At 36.9% G+C, this 12,176-nt stretch overlaps 1 long non-coding RNA gene across 2 annotated transcripts; it reads right to left on the reverse strand.

Moving 5' to 3' along the window:
- Positions 1–6,685: 6,685 nt before the first annotated feature.
- LOC132617744 (uncharacterized) lies at positions 6,686–11,684 on the reverse strand. Of its 2 annotated transcripts, XR_009573819.1 has the most exons (5): positions 11,242–11,684; positions 10,559–10,804; positions 9,673–9,837; positions 9,486–9,586; positions 6,686–7,226 (listed from the first exon to the last, which is right to left on the reverse strand). It is a non-coding gene; the product is annotated as an uncharacterized LOC132617744 (long non-coding RNA). The 2 variants fall into 2 exon arrangements; XR_009573818.1 differs by having other exon boundaries at positions 6,687–7,226; positions 10,559–11,680.
- Between the last annotated feature and the right edge of the window lie 492 nt (positions 11,685–12,176).

Consider the following 12,176-nt stretch of genomic DNA (forward strand, 5'->3'; position numbering starts at 1 on the left):
TACCAAAATGTGTGCTCTGAAATGAGAAGAGCACTCCAAACAGCAGAAGAGGGTGTCCTAAATGGGTAGATCACCAAACTGTGCGTCTGTACCTGCGGGCATGAAACGCAGCCCCCGAAGAAAGGGGGTCAGTACGAAATATGTACTGAGTATGCAAAGCAGAAAATACAGAAACAAATCTGAGGCATAAACGAAATAGTAGTACAGAACATAAGTATAAATCCAACATATCAAAATTTGTTTACTTTCAAAAATATATAAGTCATGCGCAGGGTACAGAAGAATATGGTCGCCCGCCCGTCGATGGCGCCATAACACAGCATAACACCAGAATGTTTCAAATCTCCGTATCCCCGTCACATATCACAACATAACGCCATACACAGCATAACACCAAATATAGGTGGAACCCGACCCTCTTTTGCGAGTAGCTCGGTGAACCATAAACACAGCATAACTCCGGAGTATATCAAAGTGCGCACGATAACAGAACCGGCCCGGGAACCGGCGAAAGATATAACAGAACGCACGAGCAGAGTCATGAGTAACCATATGCATAAAATCATTATCATAGACTCAAATATAAGTAAATGACCATACTTGAAATTCGAAATGATAATCATACCAAATTCTTTCAAAAGTCATCCGAATTACATAAAGGAAAGTCGCGGGACCCACGGACGGGTATTGACCCGAGCCGGGCCCGCCTATGGAAAACATACTTATCATACGCCATACAAACTTCTACGAACATATCAAAGCAATCTGAGCCTTTCTGTGAAAGATATGGCGTTCAAAAAAATTTCGAAATTCCTTAAAGTGAAATCTTTTTATGCAAAGTTCGGAAAGCGATTATTTCAAAGACATAATGGTTCATATTTCATCAAATCATACATAAGAGTGCCAAGGGATACATAAGGGTAATAACATGCTCGGATTGCGAATCTTAGAATTTTCCTCAAGGCTTATAATCTAGCCTATTGAAAACTAAGGCATGCCAAAAGAAAGAAGGGTTGCACTTTACATACCTCGTACGCACTCCAAGATAGTCAATCTAAAGTAAATCCCAATCTACGCCTCGGGCTCCCCATGGTCTACAAATATGCCAACGAATATCCAATATTAAACATAGGCACTTAAGCCATTCATTCCAAACTAACATTAAATTCTACAGAAAATTCGGCAGCATTTCCCCTGTAAATAGGCCAACCCGAGAATTTAACTAGCTCAAAATCAACAACAACAACCACAATAACCAACCTAGCAACTCCAATAACCAATCCGAAAGACAATATTACATTAATACTCTCTTTTTCATCATTCGACAACTTTCCAAATATTCAATTCAACGGCTTACCTTCAAGCCAACATCAACGCCTATACATTCAAATACTAACCCAAACCCATACTAACAACATTCAATAACATTCTAAGCAATTCACATAATATTTCCAACGATCCAACAATTTCTCCAAATTGGGCCGAAAACAGCCCCAAAAACCGAGAGCAGCCCCTTTACCACATTCCTCATTTTTAAGTCATGATTTGTATCAACAATCCACACTATAACGATATAATTCTCATAAATATAAAGATTGCATTAATTTCACAAAATTCTCCAAATCAGTCCGCAACATTCACCATATTAATTTGGGACATTAAACTCTCATTTCCAAACTAGAATTCATAACGACGACAACTAAAACACTAAGCGATATTGATTCATCCTTTGCCAAACATTGGGGCTATACACGGCCACACTACACACATACACATATATTGATGATTTTTATTCTCTTCTCCACTCTACAACAATCAAACATGCTACAAAAATTTTATTCATTAACCCAATCACACACCCATTTACACGGCTAGCTCTCCAAGCACACAACCCACTTCCAACATACAATATTTCACCAATTTCATCCATATTAACATACCACAATATGCATAAAACATTTATAGCCCATAAAACAATAGAAATTCTTACCTTTGTTCTTTACTCCACAAGAAAGTTAGGGTTTGCGATTTACAAAAATGGATGGTTTGATCGCTCCAATAATGCTTCCACGCTACTTAGGAACCTCCAAATAGTGGGTTAACACCAAGGAATTATTTTTGGGAAGGCTAGAAATGGGGTTGGATTTTTCTCCTCTTGGCCGTGAACAGTGGCGGCATGAACAGTGCGCGTGAACAGTGCACCATCATGAATAGTGGCGCCGTGAACAGTGGCGCCGCCGTGAATAGTGGCTCCGGGAACTTCTCTCTCTCTCTAAGCTTGAGAGCCCCTCTCTCTAACTCTAAGTTTTCTCAAGTTTGAAAGATGATAAATGAGTTCCTTAGTCATCAATTTGACTTAAATATCATGCCTACTAGTTGGACACATGTCCTACTCATGGCTTGAGCCCATCAAATTTGGCCACATGTCTTGGTGGGGCCCACACGACCACTAGTGCCTAATTAGTGAATAATTAATTTTTAATCTCCACTTAATAATCTAATCATGGTTAATTAATCCCTAATATCCATTAATATTTATACACTAAGTAAAATTTATAAGCAATTCATGTTCTAATAGAAACCGAAAATTAAAGATTTCTACTTCGTGCCCGAAAATGATCCCGTCTTTAACTTGAGTCGATTTGCTTGCGGGTAATTTGTCGTATAAATGTACGGGGTATAACAATGGGGAAGGTTGTATAAACAAAGGAAATGCTGCCCAATTTTCTCTAGCTTTAGTAAGCACGTTCATATAATCGATTAGCTAATGTGAATGTGAATTCTCTTGAAGGTAGAAACGTGAGCATTGAAGGAGAACAATCAAGCGATGGAAATTGTTAAACGAAAGAGGTATGTAAGGCTAGTCCTTTATTTCTAAGGCATGACTCTTATGGTATGAATTCTCCTATCCTTCCATGATTTTCCTACATATCAGAAATTATGAGTCTACGATTACAAAGAGCTTCATACGAGATAAAGAAAAGAGATATGTTATGAGCATGACAATACCGATGATGAATCCAAGTCTAGAAGTCCTCAAGCTCATGATATGACATTCCTACGAAGCTAATGATTCCTATGATAGTATTTTCCCTACTTCTCCACGACTTTCTTACATTTCGGGAACTATGAGAAAAAGTTGATACAGAGCTTCTTATGAGATAAAGATGAGAAATATGTCATGAATATGATAATGATGTTGATAAGTCTAGGTCTAGAGATTCTGAAGCAAGATATGATGTCCATGAAGTTGATGATCCTAGTTACGATCCCTTAATGTTGTTCATGAGGTACACTCACCTTAAAATGTTAGTTCCTTTAAGGTGAGATATGATGGATGTGATTACTCCATAACGTAATCGGGGGTTCTCGACCTTACGTCACCCCGAAATTGTTATAGATTGTCTATACGCTCTAATGCATATCCTATGACCAATGTTCCGAAACGTTACGAATCTATGTTCATAGGGGGTTCCGTATGAGATAAAGGTAAGAGATATGCCATAGATACGATGATGGTAATGATGAGTCTAAGTCTAGGGATTATAAAGTCCATCATACGATATTTTTACAAAGTTTATGCTACGAATACGATATGATTTCCATAGGTTGTCTTTAAATTCAAATGCATGCTCTATGAAAGGTTATAATAAGCTTATGAGATATATGTGATGATAACGATGACGAAGTTGATAGTGATGATGATAATGATGACGATGATAATAGTGATGACGCTAAAGACGTTTATGGGCTTTTATGTATATGTGCCTATGTATGGCTATTATGAAACCTCGAGCTTATATGGCCGGGTAGAATATATATATATATATATGATGATGCGTGCGCACCACTGCAGTTGGGTACGGATAACACTGAGCCTTGGTAGGGCCAAGCACGTATAACACCAAGCTTTATTATAGCTGGGCACGTAAGACACCGAACCTATATAGTCGGGTACGATACTACTATGATTATATATATGATATATGTATGAAAAGCCCGGAAGATATGTATGTGATATTGTCGAGCCACTACATGGCCGAATACGAATAACGTTTAATGTGTATGAGCAGATACGGTATTATGATATATATGTATAATACGATGATGTATGCGCTATGATGATACATGTACTATGATTATATATGATATAGGCATGAAAGGTATCCTCCCTTAAAAGTTACGCAGGTTATGTCTTCATCTTATGTCATATGATTCTCTATTATGTTCATTTCATTCATGCCTTACATACTCAGTACAATATTCGTACTGACGTCTGTTTTCTTTGGACGTTGTGTTCATGCCCACAGGTAGACAGGGAGGCGACCCAGATTTATAGAAGCCGATAAGCAGACTTTTTTTTTAGAGCACTCCATAATTCCGGAGGTGCCATTGATTTACTATTATATGTACATATATGTTTTGGGCACGACGGGGTCCTGTCCCATCCATAAGTCTAATACTCTAGTAGAGGCTCGTAGATACGTATGTGTGGGTAGTATGGTCTCACGATTTTCCACGTGTATATATGTATTATGTGGATATCCAAAGAGCTTATGTATAAAAAGGTAAATATGTTTCCAATGAAAATGGTTTTCCTACGATTATGAGCATAAGAAATACGATTGTACGCAGAATGAGTAATAGAACGATTGGTGCTCGGTGGTTAGCCCCGGGTACCCGTCATGGCCTAGCCGGGTCGTGACAAAAGTGGTAGGACATCTATTGTACACACCACTGATCAGTTGGGTATGAATAACACCGAGTCCTATCGTGGTCGAGTATGCTTCACACCGACTCCTATTATGGTCGGGTATGTTACACACCGAGTCCTATTAAGGTCGAGTATGCTATAATGATAATACTATATGTATATGTATGGAAGGTCTTCTTTAAAGAAAAGGGGTAAGTAAATATGATGAACATCTCAAGAGGTACAAATGGCTCTTCTATCGCATGGCTCTTTTGTCTCAATGTCATCATTTATTCTTTTATCATGTTATGGCCTATGCTTTACATACTCAGTACATTACTCGTACTGACGTCCTTTTTGTTCTGGACGCTGCGTCATGCCCGCGGGTGGACAGGGGGACAGACTTGACCCTTAGGCTGCTTCATCAGAGATTGTCTAGATAAGCTCCATTTGATTCGGAGCTGCAGTGTTGGTACTATTCTTTTGTGTACATATATGGGCATGGCCGGGCCTTGTCCCGTCTTTATGATGATACTTTCTCTTCCTAGAGGCTCGTAGACAGTTGCATATAACTAGATGTCTTTTAGCCTTGTCAGCTCATATTTTTGGCATATCATTTTGATAGCCTTGACGGCTTGTGTATATATGGGCTTAGTCGCTGAAATTGATAAAAGGTGTCTTAGCTCGATGGAAATTGTGCTACTATGCATAGAGATTATGAATAGGCCATGTGGCTTACCTAGATATGATTGTAGAAGTACGATGAAACGAGCCCGGTGGGTTAGTTCCGGGTGCTCGTCATGGCCCTCCCATTGGGTCGTGAGAAAAGTAGTATCAGAGCAGTTCTGTCCTAGGGTGTGTCTATGAGCCGTGTCCAGAAGAGTCTTATTTATGGGTGTGTTGCGCGCCACACTTGTAAACAGGAGGCTGCGGGCATTTAGGAGTGAATGACCTTCTTTCTTCATAGATCATGCGATAGAGCCATGATATAAGGATTTCTCTTTCCTTAACCGTGTGTTATGTATTTCAGAGATGCCTGTAAAGAGAAAAGCTACAGCAGCCCAAAAGGGCAAGACAGTGACAAGGAGGCGGACTGAGAGAGTACCGCCGATAGTTATAGAGGAGGGTGAGTCCCAGAATGAGGTTCCATCTCGGTCCTCTCATACATTGCCTATTTTAGAAGAGCACGAGGGAGCCTCAGCCCCAGCTCTAGCACCCCCATCTCCCCCACCAGATGCTTCGAGCCAAGATGTGAAAGAGGCTATTCATTTGCTGACTTAGCTAGTTGCCGCTCAGGCCCAGCTACTACAAAAGAACCCCGAATTACCAACAAAAAAATTCGTTGGTAAATCGATCAAATTGGTTGGCAAATTGAGTTACCAACCAAATACCAACTGATCTTGATCGATTGTTAAAAGGCTCGATGGTAAATTTTACCAACCGATTTAATTCGTTGGTAAAATTACCAACTAAAAATCGGTTGGTAAACACCCAAAGAAACTGTTGGTAATATTTGAAACTTGGCCCTAAAATTTCCGTTAGTAAATTCACTAACTAATTTTCGGTTGATATAACGTTAGTACCTTTTCTAACGAATAGAAAAAGAGTTAGTAAATTTAGTTCTTCATTATTCAATTCCGTTGGTAATCTGTTTGGTAACTATAGTAATGAAGAAGAAATGTCGTTGGTATTCCGTTAATACCTGACTAATGGATAATAACTTGGTTGGCAAGTTGGATAGTAGATTTTTCAAGATACGTCGGTAATCAGTTAGCAATATTAGTTACAGAAAAGTTATGTTGGTAACTTACCAACAAATTTTAAATTCGTTAGTAAGTACGGTTATTTATTTTTCAAAATTACATTAGTAATAGAAAATTTTTTGTTTGTAATTTACAAACTGCATGACTATTCGATAGTAAAATTTTTGTTTTAAATATTTATATTAATTTATACTAGCATTAAAAAATCTAAAAGAGCACTAAAACAAATCCAAAAGTATCAGTTTTTTTATAAACCATAATTTCAAATAAAACAATGTAAAATCTGTCTAAGATAAGAGTTAAAGAAATCTATGACCCGTATCAATATTTGATGGCGTATCATGTCTAAATTGAAGCGGTGTACAAGTGGCAATGTAGGTAGGCCTGCAGTGAGAATTGACAGGCGGGCTTGGCGAATCTTAGCAACCTGCTCATGCACTTGTTGCTGCATTTCGTGTCTTATTTCTTCTCTCATTTCTTGTCTCATCTCTACTCTAATGTCCTGCTTCATATCATCCTCTATCTCTCGTAAACGGTATAAAAATCATCTTCATTCCTTCACCCGAGCATCAAAATCATGATCTTGAAGCCGAGAAGTTGTGGATGATGCACCAACATTCCCCTAGAAAGCTGCCTGAGAATCAAGGTCATAAGTGCATGCCCTCTTAACTCCACCCACTTCATACTAGTAAATTTGTGAAAAATAATAGTTGGAGCCTCAATGAATTCATCTGTACATTGAGATGCAGGTGTGATCTTCACGTATTGCGCTAAGAAATCATCAAGGAATAGTCAGAGAGACAACACAGCTAACATATAGTGTTTTGTGTGTGTCCATAAATAAAATAAAGAAGCTAGCTAGCCTCATTGTGTTTAGCATCTGTCAGGAGAGTTCATGAGTTTGCTCATGTATTGGAGTTAATAAGAGGCAAAAATTATTCATGTGTGCCAAAGAATGTGAATTTACACGTTGTACTGAAATGCTATCCTATATAATGCATATCATTACTTTAATCTTTCAAAAGGGAAAATTTTAACCAATAACTGCGAGAGTGAAATTTAATGGGCTGGGTTCTAATGTTGAATTCCTTTTAAACTGTACCATAATCTGTAATTAAACAATGAAGTTACAACACGACCCACAAGGATGTTCGAAGTAAAATATAGTATAAAGCAATTACAAGGTGGAAAGACTTCCTCAAATGAGCAATCATAAAAGCCAATTCTGATCGATTCCTTAACTCATTGAATGTGGGATTTGTGATATCAAAACTTAACAAAATGTGAGCGAACCGTGAGATATGTAAATAACATCTATGTATTGGTGTTCCTGATCTCCATTTATGCCAAACCCCATTTCAGAATTAACTCAACTGTAGCCCTTCTAGTTCTTCTCATTAAAACTCATCAAATGCTTACAAGCAAAACCTACCTGATACTATTTGAAATGGTGTCTTCTATAAGAGGTTCAACATCACAGAAAATGAGTAAGGAAATTTCTTCAGCACACAACAATAGTGATCGAACAGAGGCTGTAGATTAAACTTTAGGGAATGCTATTGCAAGCTACTAAAGAAATCTCAGAGATGACTTTAAATTTCAAATTTCTTTTCAAAAGCACGATAACCAAATATTAAAGTTCTTATGGGAGTTAAAATTTTATGTTAAGCAAGAAAATTTTATGTTAAAACATACTCCTATCTAGACACTGCAACCATTATAAAAAATGAGTAAAGAGCTAGAAGCCATATAATAGCTACTTTCCAAGTATTCTTTTCTAATAGTCCATGGTGATAAATAACTTCAAAGTCTTTAAGGTGTCATCTTTTGATATCACATTTTGTACCCACACCAATGGTTAAGTGGTACAGTATTCCATACTCAATATTTCCCAAATGTATGAATACAAGTAATACTTACTTGAGTCTTTGTTGTCATCGGTCTAAGAAGACCACATACATCATAGTTCTCTTTAGTTTCAACTTTGAACAAACTTAACTCAAGAAGAAATTAGCTGATTTGTTTAGAAACATTTGTTTTAAATTAGGCAGAATAGTGCCAACTAGATTCTTCCGCTGGCACTATGAAAGGTACTACTAAGGGTCACAGCAAATTGTCACAACAAAGCCAACTAGATTCTTCCGCTGGCACTATGAGAGGTACTACTAAGGCTCAAAGCAAATTGTCACAACAAAGGTATTTGAATTATGCATTTTCTTAAGTTGGCTTCTCTTATACCTAAAAACACAGCTTATCTTAAATCAATTTTTTTGTGAACAAACAATATTACACGAGCAGGTATTGTATTCACAACATTAGGCATTACTATTCTGCCCCAAGCGTAACCAAAATGAACCACATCTCTACACAGTGAGATCTATTAAATTTCAAGCAAGTCTACTTCCGTAGAATATGATAACAGAAGTATCTAAGACTAATTTATAGTGTTAGTCTTGCATGTCAGGTTGTATGTGCTAATAGATAAATTATATCTCTACCATAATGTCATGTATCTAACACATTCATCATATTGCTGTGTTTTGACAGGAAAACTACATACACCATACAAATGTGTTTTAATAGTCCAGTAAAAGTAAGGCAGTAACCAAAATTCATTTTAATTAACATCGATTAATTTATAGTGTCAGTCTTACATGTCAGAAAACTACTAATAGATAATTCATAGCTCTACCCTATTGTTATGTATCTAACACTTTCATTTTACTGCTGCGTCTTGACAGAAAGCCCACAAACATCGTACAACTGTGTTTTGATAGTCAAGTAAATTAGTACTATTGGAGAACTATAAGCAATAACCAAAATCCATTTTGATTAATGCCCAGTTAGTTCTGAACCAAACATGTCCCTTTTCCAAACAACGAGGATGAGTTCTGTTATGTATAATATGATAACTTAATGTATGTTGTTGTTGTTGTTCTTAATGTATGGGGGTAAACATGAGGAATGATTTAAGAATGAACCTCAACACAAATCTAAGAAGATAATTAACAATGCTTGAAATCACTTACACATGTGCTCTGAGACTTCTCGGGAACAACTCATCATTCGCCTTGATATGTGTCTTCTTCAAAAGCTCGTGTGGATAAGGTGGTCGCCCTAGTTCTTTAAACTAAAATTGAAATGCATCTACCACAATTAATACATAAGGAATAGCTTTGAAAAAGTTATAACTTGACGAAATAAAAATGAATATACCAATTGTCTTGCATGCACCAGTGAGTGCAGGCGCTTCCTGTACGGCGTGCAGGGCCAGACCCTTCGCCACATTTCTCACTTAGTTAATTTCTTGAACATTGTGAAGATTTCTCCTTAAAAGCCGCAGTCTCCCAAGTTAGTCTTCCAGCTCTCCTAAATAAATGTCTGGACATTTTCACAGTTAGTTTCTCTTAAGCAATTTCTAAATAAGTCTTGCTTCATTTAAGGTGTACCAACAAATTGACAAAAGATATTTCTAACTGTACCTTTCGCGCTAAATTATTTCTAATTGCGGTGTTTTCTAAATCGCCTTTGGTCACTCGATATAATACCACTTTAAAGATCCAGATACAACACAACTGTGTCTGAAAGTTCAAAAACAACTCGCACGGTCATACAATTTTTAAACAGTAAGTACTTTCTGTAAATTCCATAACCCCTCTGTTAGGCTTTAAATGATGTGGCTTAATCTGTTGAAATCAAAACTTCTTTTTGTAGAAATTCTTTTATGGATTATATCTTAGTTGTATTATTAGTTTAGAGACAGAGATAGCTGCCTAGCAACAGTGAGGGACAAAAAGAAATATATATATATATAAAGTCCAATGTTCCTCTTTTCAGAAAAGGAAAGAGTCTTTGTTTATTAAAACAAGGAACACGAGGGAAACCAAAACACTAGAAATTAAGTTGTGCAACTGGGGGCTTGAAAGACCTAACAGAACTCTTGAACCCACTTCATAACTATCTTAGAGAAATCACCTTTATCAAGGGGATTTGAAACCACAAGTATATATCACCCAAGCAAACAATGTATATCAGCAGATCTACAATTGATTGATCGAATCAAACAAACCAGGGAAAAGTAAGATTGATAAAGAATACTTACCACCGGAGAAGAAAGCTTCTTGATATATGGAGGACTTCTTGATCACCACTTGAAGGGATGGCTTCTTGATATATATAAATGCGGAGTAAGACTCTTCATATACGGAACACTTTCAGACCACTGTCAAAGATAAAAGCTTCTTCATATGATGAAGACTTTCAGATCACCGTCAGAGATGAAGGCTTCTTAATATGTGTATTTCTCAATCCTCTTTATGATGTCCCTTTTGTGGACTCATGACGATCCCTATTTATTGAGGAGTTTGTAATTAATACATAAGCAAAACGGCGAGCAGTGGGCACATAAAGTAATCGAAACTACACAAAACTACAAGGGGAAGCTCCAGGTGGTCTTTCGTCAAATTACAACAGGCCAAACGTGTAGATCAACTTCAAAACATAATTCCAGCTGATCCAGGAGGGGTTTCACTATTTTTGATACGTTGTGGTTCTCTAAGTCTAGTTTTGGTAGAATCAAGTGGCTCGCATTTTGGACTCTTACAACGAGATGTGAATTTTCTATTGCAGACACGCAAATTAAAGCTGAAAAAGTTTGCAGTTAGATAAAAAAAATAAAAAGGCACAACACATAAATTTTGAACACACAAAACTGCTTCCAACTCTGACTGCGTATTAAAACTGAAGCACACCAAGTTCAGAGAATTACAGAACAATGAAGCTTACATGAAAACAATAAAAGGAACCAAAATTGCCCCAACTTAGAAAGGATGATCGACTTTAATTCATCAAACTTGTAAAAGATGCATAAATTGTATGTTTGGAGACCATTATATAGATGGTTAACGACAGTGAATTCTTTTCAATAGGACAAGGACGGTGTTCCTTAGAATCAGAGATGGAAAGTAAAGTTACTTTAATATTTGATTCGAGAACAGCTATAAGACAGAAGACAGAACCAAGAACGTGAAAAAAAAACGTGAGAGGATCTCTTGATTTTTCATTAGAAGCTATTATTAAGGACCACTTTGATATTTGACTATTGGTCAAGGTGAATTGGTTCAATAAAATCAATCTACAAAGTCTGAAGTCTCGTCTTTAAGTTACGACAAGCCTACGCGTCAACAAGCCTTGAAGTAGGCGATGGAGTGTGTCTCTCTCTCTCTCTCTGTGTATTGTCTTTGACTTGTCATTTGCTTTATCAAATTCTATCAAGATTTCCCTCCTTCAAGTATTTATTATTTGAGAAAATAACCTACATGAGTCCTATGGGAATCACTTGTCGTAGAATGGTCTAAGGTTATGAAGTGTCAGTTCATCATGTGACAGCCTTGTCGGTCCATGTTATTTCTTAGGTTGGACTGATAGATGATGTAGGTTGCTGCTGATAAGTAAGGTGGGGTCTCGGTCTCGCCTCTCTGGTTTGGGGAGTGACAAACTTGTGTGGATGAGGAATTAGTATACTAATTAAATTTTTATCATTCCCGTTCATAGACCAAGAAAAATTCATTTGAGTAAGTGTTAATGGTTCCTATAACCAGTAAACGGTCTAGTTCATTAGTTCATAATATATAACTAACTTGAATATTTTTTTTTATTTTTTTACTGAATTTCAAAAATAATAAAAGAATAAATAAAAATTGGGGTGAAGTACTATTAAA

This window comes from Lycium barbarum, chromosome 11 (genome assembly GCF_019175385.1).
Source record: "Lycium barbarum isolate Lr01 chromosome 11, ASM1917538v2, whole genome shotgun sequence".
Lineage (NCBI taxonomy): Eukaryota > Viridiplantae > Streptophyta > Magnoliopsida > Solanales > Solanaceae > Lycium > Lycium barbarum.